Consider the following 7,989-nt stretch of genomic DNA (forward strand, 5'->3'; position numbering starts at 1 on the left):
AACTGCAAGACAGAAAAAAGAATTAAATTACAAAATCACAATAACTAATTTATATAATTAAATTTAAATTGTGTGTGTGTATATATATATATATATATATATATATATATATATATATAATAGATGACAAGCATTGTAATTACTGTGCTTTACAATTCAGATCTACAGAATATTGATTTCATCATAAAGTAATATTACACATAATGTGAAGTAAAACACTTTTCCTTGATAAAACCAACTTTCCCGTCATCTCCGCATCGTGATTGAAAGAAAATATCTCTCTGAGAAAAAGTTCAGGAGAGCACAGCACGTGAATATCACTGTGAGAAACATTTAGGTGCACAAAAGATATTATTGTGGCCATAAAGTAATATTATACATAATGTAAATGAGGTAAAACACTTACTTTCTGTGTTTTCCTTGGTAAAACTGTCCTGTCAGCTGTTGCGAGTGAAAGGAAATAACGTTATCTCTCAAAGAAAAAGTTTAAGGCTAATTGTACAGCGCTCTCGTCTTCCGCATCGCGAGTGGGGAAAAAAATCTTGAGAACAGTTTAGCGGCACATTACTATCGTTATAAAACGATATGATATTACAAAACACATTTTGTGCGTAAGATTAAACATTTTATTTCGTTGTTTCCCGTCCTCATATACTCCGAATCGCGAGGAAATAAAATGGCGTCTGTAAAAAAATATTTCAAATGGGTGAGGCGCGCACACGAGGAAATGTCCTGGATGTTAATTACTACTAAATTCAAGACCAAACAACGACCACTTTTCAACGTCGATTTTTAGGTTAAAAGAAGTCCATGACGGGCCGACTTGATTTAGCCCAAAAAACGACGTCCAAATGAAGTCTGGTGCTGGGTGGGGCAGATTTGAATTTAGCAACTGATTGATGTGCCATAATGCACTTATAATCACGCATGCGTGATTGTATCAACTATAATAAATATAAAAATTAACTAAAAAATATATAAAAAAAAAAAAAATATTCTACAATTTTTTGTCATTTGGAAGCTTCATTCCAAATCCGCTTCGCTCAAAAAACTTTGAATGGACATGATGCCTCTGATTTTAGTAATTATTTGTTGATTCTGCTGTAAATATAACATACATGTGTTTTTACAGGTCCTGCTGCTTCTGTATCTGTGTTTTTGCAGTACTGTTAAACAAAGGTAAGTGTAGCCTGTACCAGAAATTATTATTGTTTGTTTGTTTATTTATGTTTTTTTTTTTTTCTTCAAAGGCTTGTCTCTCATTTTCAGCATGTCTGCAGGTCACTGTTGAGGGTAAAGTCAGAGGCTCTGCTGTCTTGCCCTGTTCTTCTACTGACAATGGCCTTAAAAATAAAGATGTAACAGTTTATTGGAGACATAACAGCAGCCACAATGTTTATGACATTATTGAGGGTAAAGCATCGGTGGAGAAGCAGGACACCGCGTACAAGAACAGAGCTGAAACCTTCCCAAATGAGTATATGAAAGGAAACTTCTCGCTCAAACTCAAAAACCTTCAATATAATGATTCAGGAAAGTATGTCTGCTACATCACAAAGACACATCAAAATCCAAGCATGCAACTTTTGGTCAGAGGTATGTGAAATATTATTTTTTATTTATTTTTTGTATTTCCAACTTTAATAGTTTGTTAATGACTGATTATCCATATAAAGCCTGCCAAATGAAATTTCTAAACGTGCACAAAGTGTGTTTTTAAGCTTAAATGAAACCTATAGTGCCACCTACAGGCCTATTATCTGAAGTGTAGGCCTGTACGTGTAACAGTGAGAGGGAGACGAGAGGCGAGCGGATCCATTTGCTAACTTTTATTAGAGGACATCGACAAAGACATGGTCATAGCAGGCAGGGTCAGAACAATGGCAAACAAGCATTTAGACAGCAAGACAAAAGAGTAGTCCGTAACACAAGCGAAGGTCGATCCACGGCGAACGTTATCCGAAGGAGGGCTAGGCAAAAGAGACAGGCGAGGGGTTTCAAAAGGCAGGCAGCGAGACTGACAAAACGAAATAACTAGGCTAGATAACAATGCAGGGAAAAGCAAGACAAAACAAAAGGAAACTAGACACAGGATAACAGGGATAATGCTTTGTATGAATGCAAAAGACAATTCAATACTCCGCAAAAATAAATAGGGTCTCTGATTGGACGCAGTTGATAAGAGCAATGGCTGATGGGGAATGTAGTCCAGGGTGTGGTGAAACAGTCAATGTAATATGAATGTGAGAGAGCAACATCTGGTGGTGAGCAGACTGAAGGCAACCGGCCAGATTCGTGACAGCCTGAAGATGGAAGCTTTTTACAATTGTACCTAAAGAAGTCCACTTCCAGAACAAAAATTTACATATAATGTACTCACCCCCTTGTCATCCAAGATGTTAATGTCTTTCTTTCTTCCGTCATAAAGAAATTGTGTTTTTTGAGGAAAACATTTCAGAATTTTTCTCCATATAATGGACTGATATGGTGCTCAGAGTTTGAACTTCCAAAATGCAGTTTAAATGCAGCTTCAAACAATCCCAAATGCGGTTGTAAAAGATCCCAGCCAAGGAAGAAGGGTCTTATCTACCGAAACGATCAGTTATTTTCATTTAAAACAATACAATTTAAATACTTTTTAATCTCAAACATTCATCTTTTTCCTGCCTGAACTCTGTGTATTCTGCTTCAAGATAGTTAGGGTATGTCGAAAAACTCCAATTGTATTTTCTCCCCCAACTTCATTTCAAAATCATCCTACATTGCTGCAGAAGTACCGACCCAGTTCTTGCAAAGTGAACATGCAAAGAGGATCAAACACCCTTAACAAAAAAGTAAAACAATGATATAGGATGATTTTGAAGTTGAGGGAGAACATGAGAGTTATTCGACATACCCTAACTGTCATGAGCAAGAAAAAAAAGTTCAGGCACAGTAAAACAAGATGAGCATTTGACATTAAAAAGTATATAACTTACATTATTTTTATAAAAAAATAACAGATCGTTTCACTAGATAAGAGCTTTCTTCCTCAGCTGAGATCGTTTGAAGCCACATTTAAACTGCATTTCAAGTTCAAACTCGGGACATCACAGAAGTCCACTATATGGAGAAAAATGCTTAAATGTTTTCCTCAAAAAACATAATTTCTTTACAACTGAAGAAAGAAAGACATGAACATCTTGGATGACAAGGGGGTGAGTACATTATCTGTAATTTGTTTTGTTCTGGAAGTGGACTTCACCTTTAAAGTCTTTCTAAAAAGAATTAACTATCATTATAGGCATGTAGTAGATTGTGTACAGCAGGTTTTTTTTTTTTGTTGTTGTTTTTTGTTTGTTTGTTTGTTTGTTTTTTTGTTTTTTTGTTTAGAGGCCTTAAAACACCTGAAATGTTGAAAATAACTTTTTTTTTTTTTTTTTTTTTTTTTTTAATGTTTTGTCTTACAGATGGAGGAAACCATGGAGCAGCAACAGAGAGGACTGTGCCATTTTTAATTTTGCTCCATATTCTGCAATATATTTGACCTAGAATGATGTGTATGAGCTGCACATATAATACAGCAATGTAGATGTAGTGCATAACTCAGAAACAGAAAATGCCCTTCTATAGCAATCCATCAGCTGATTTTCTAACATAAAGTTAAATCATTGCAGTTGGTCCCAGGTGTGATGGCATGTATGATCTTCAGTCTACAGGGGATCTGTAACACCGAAAGAGAGCTGTGAGGTATCAATTACATTCATCTCAATGGCAGTTGCTTTGCTGACACATGAAAAAATAAGTATGTGGGCACTGAGTATAAATGGTTTTGAATGCCGTTATCTGAGCAATAAATGTTTGGCTGCTAATATCAGGGTTTTCCCTCTCACTTTAAGAGAGAGGGGGAAAAATGCTGCAAACATGCTGGAATAGACATATGAATGTTAACAGAGTTACTTTATCAATTTACTGTGATGATATCAATTGATTGTGCCTGTTACTCTATGAGGTTTTTATTATTTCATATGGAAAGGCAGAGATCTGTAATATATCAAACAATTAAAAAAAATTGTAATAGTGTGAAAACAGGAAAAAAATGTAGAGAATATTTGATTACTTCAGCTGCATTACTGAACACCATTATTACACAGTTTATCACACACTTTACATTGTTACTGGATAGATCACATTAAAATATTATGCTTTTTAATGCATCTGATGGAGCTGACATAAGTTATGAAGTGAATAAACTTAAAAAAAAATGTTTCCTGCGACATGGTTCTTTAGCGGAGACATTTCTCTATGAATATATCAGGTTATAAAATGTATCATTACATAATAAATACTGACATTTTAAATCTGTCTTGTCCCTTATCTCAAGAATCAATGTTTTATTACAATTTTTAATATCATTATTATATCATATCATTATTACCTTTTTTTTTTTTTTACAATTAAAAAAAAATAATAATAATTTCGGGTTAAAGTACAAGGTAAATCTCTTTATGTTGATGTTGTCCTGCACGTCATGTTAATCTGTAAACCAATAGCGTTTCATCTTGTATGTAAAAACAGGCAGCTTTCGCGACCAATTAAAAGACCTTTCGACATGCCCCTTTTAGGTACACCCAGAGCCGTATAGAGAGAGAGAGAGAGTTGCAACAACTCCATTGACTCCAATGGACCAGTTTTTTACAGCAATGGCGGATCGTGGAGGCGCGCAATAGTTCCCGGAAGTTAGTGCTAATACTATCAGCGCCATAGAGATGCAGCATTAGAGACCGCTGTGATCGACTTTTATAAGGTAAGACATTTATAGAACAAAACTGTATATTACCAGAGCAGCTAATTAATTTACCTTATGCATTAGAACAGATTATTATTAGATTATTCCTCACTAATTTAGTAGATTTGGGGGGTATTATTCATTCTCTTAATGCAGTTTCATTCATCGTTGTGTAATTGAGGCTTTTAAACGTGATTTTTGCTGGTGGAAAGTTAAATATTAGATTACTGCAAAGGATGCTGATGGACCTATGTGAGAATGAAAAAGAGGCAGGCAATTTTCATTTGAGAATCATACTAGGCTAAATTACCAGAAATATATTAAATACCACTACTGTATACAGTCAAAAGCTTACATACACCTTGCAGATACTGCAAAATGTTAATATAATTTATTTTACCAAAATAAATACGTTTAAACATTGTTTATTTATAGTACTGACCTGAATAAGATATTTCACATAAAAGATGTTGTTTACATATAGTCCACAAGAGAAAATAATAGTTACGTTTATAAAAATGGCCCAATTCAAAAGTTTACATATACTTAATTCTCAATACTGTGTTAATATTGGTAAATTAATTCAAATTTTGCAGATTCTGGAAGCTGTATGTCAGGGGCGGATTGGCCATCTGGCAATTCTGGCAAATGCCAGAAAGGCCGGACCATTTTTTAAATGTGGGCCGGTCAGCTTTTTTTTTCTTTTTTTTTTAATATGTATTGTATATGTGTATTTTACATGCAGGCAGCTTTTATCTCTTGCAAGATGTGAATGTTATGATGATGATGATGATGATAATAGTAATAATAATAATAATAATAAATGTTAAGCATTTGGCCCAATCGGCGACGACTGGCTGGTTTCGAGATGGGCCGACCCAATCCGACCAATCAGAGGTTACGCGGACATAATCAAAATCTGGCAAGAATGTCAAACAGTAAGTGCAACACAAGCTAATTGTCAGAGATGGGCCGTAAAAAAAGGAAAGGCAGTGCCGAAAAGCTCCGAGAAAGCAAAAAAAAGGGCTCTAAAATCAGACGCTGCCAAATGCATAAAATTAACTGAAATATTCTGGAAATATTTAAATTCGGCTGCTGCATCGGAGGACAGTAGCGCGGTAGAGGAGGTAAGGGCGGCCGTACACGGTGCGAATTCGGACAGTCGGAAGACCGTATGGCCACGCACACGTCACGAGTGACTTTGTTTACGGACGCAGTGGTAGACGGCACGATTTTAAAACCTGCCGATTTCGGAGGCAATCACATTCACGAAGTTCCGCGCCAAAAACATGGAGATCCTTTCCTTTGTGGCAGCAATGGCTTGCGAAAAACAAAAAAAGAAAAGAAAACGAAGGGCATGGCAAAGAGTTTGGCTGAAGGGCAGACTTTCTTTTCTTAATCGTCGTCGTGGAAGATGTAAATTACACAATCATTGCGTGTCATGCAAGTTTCTGCAATTCGTGACGTTGTTTTTATACGTTAAAATGCTGGATAGTTCAGGTATTATTGTATACATACTGTAACTTACATGTTGTATTGTTGTGGAAGAACAGTAATGCAGAATCATAAAACTGCCTTCAGGACTTTTGCTATATGGTTTTCTTTTCTTAGCTTCTGATTGGTCATTTCCAGTTTGCTCAACAAATCGGTTCGTTCAACAGCACACACGTCACGCTTTCAATCCGACAGCACCCAAAGTTTTTTTACATGTTTAAAAATGATCGTAAGGTCGTGAAGTGCTCGTAAGGCACTCTGCTCGTCTCGTAATTTCTCACACACCATACGAGCCCCGACCATACGAGAAGAGACGATTTCCTCCGATAACCAAAAAAATCGCATGCGAGCTTGTACGACCTCAAAAATCGCACCGTGTACGCCCGCCTTAAGAAGAAAACAGAACATATACTTCTAAGTCATTATACTAAAATATACTAAGTAATTTTCACGCCATTCACACTACTTCTGACAGTTTTTGACAGTAACCACACGTGGTATTTAGGGTATACAGACTGCTGTATGCTACTAGCAATATAGTCTAACATGCAAAAGAACCTATAGCTATAGCCATAGTACTGTAGGCATTTGTAGTGAACTCTGAATACATAGCTAGTCTTTAAAGTAAAACATTAAATACATGCATAGGTTACAGTATGTAATTAATCCATAGGTAGGGTGGAACATAGACTTCTATTACAGGCAATAGTGTAATATATCTATGCAATAGTTAGACAATGTAAAATGAGACATTGGCTTGCTTATGTTCTCCCTTGACTGAATCGTGTGTTCATCTATTCAAAACTAGAATGTTTCTGGACCCAGTGCAGATAGCTCAGCTGCTGCAGCAGAGTCAAGTATCATGGAGGTAGGAAGACAGCAATGAGAGTGACACACCCTGACACAAATGCTGACAGTTTCTTAATACTGTGTATAGAAAACTGATATAGAAACAAGTTAGGGGTTGCCAGCGGGGGACTAGTTCACCACAGATGTCCGGTCAGAGAAAATGAGATGCCATCAATCCAGAATTCTTTTGATTCTTTATTCTTTCCACAAAGTTTCCAACAAGTACTGAGCATGCAAGTGCTAACAATCACTTTGGGGTTTCCATGTGGGTTGGTGTGTATGTGTGGTCTACAACAAATTAGAATAAACAAATTAAGCAATCAGAAAAACTTATACAAATAAAGATACTAAAACACTTCCGTGTACAATCAACATGAGTATGAGATCACTGGCTGATTGCCAGAAACACTTCAAAATAAAAGCTCATGTGAGCCTTTTTAACACTGTGGCTCTAATTAACGATAAATTAACCCTAATGATAGGAGTAACCTGTGAATGTGTATCACACACACACATACACACCTTTACACACAAATGGAGATGCAGCACTAGCAACACTTCAGCATACTTTTATTCACAAATAACTATATATGTCATTCTCTGCAGTGTTGTTCTTTATTGCCACTGTCTATATGTTGGCTTCTCCTTGTTTCTATGTTGACATTGTATACATTGTCTGTCTGATTCTACATCTTCTCATCCATTTTAACTCTGTAACTTACAGAGTAATAAGTGGTTTGTTATCCCCTGATAACAACAGGTTGAAACTGATAACACAGGCTTATCCAGGTGACTGAAGTTGGCGCTATGCTTGCTACAAACTTTTTTTCTTTGTGTTTTTTGTTTGCTAATAAGATGTTAAAAATCAATATTTTTGT

General features: G+C 36.0%; 1 long non-coding RNA gene across 1 annotated transcript; it reads left to right on the forward strand.

The window, feature by feature from the left end:
- Window positions 1-1,129: 1,129 nt before the first annotated feature.
- On the forward strand, window positions 1,130-4,340 carry LOC127154135 (uncharacterized). The gene is made up of 3 exons (XR_007825443.1): window positions 1,130-1,179; window positions 1,270-1,596; window positions 3,450-4,340. It is a non-coding gene; the product is annotated as an uncharacterized LOC127154135 (long non-coding RNA).
- Window positions 4,341-7,989: the final 3,649 nt, after the last annotated feature.

Source organism: Labeo rohita, chromosome 22 (genome assembly GCF_022985175.1).
Source record: "Labeo rohita strain BAU-BD-2019 chromosome 22, IGBB_LRoh.1.0, whole genome shotgun sequence".
Classification (NCBI taxonomy): domain Eukaryota; kingdom Metazoa; phylum Chordata; class Actinopteri; order Cypriniformes; family Cyprinidae; genus Labeo; species Labeo rohita.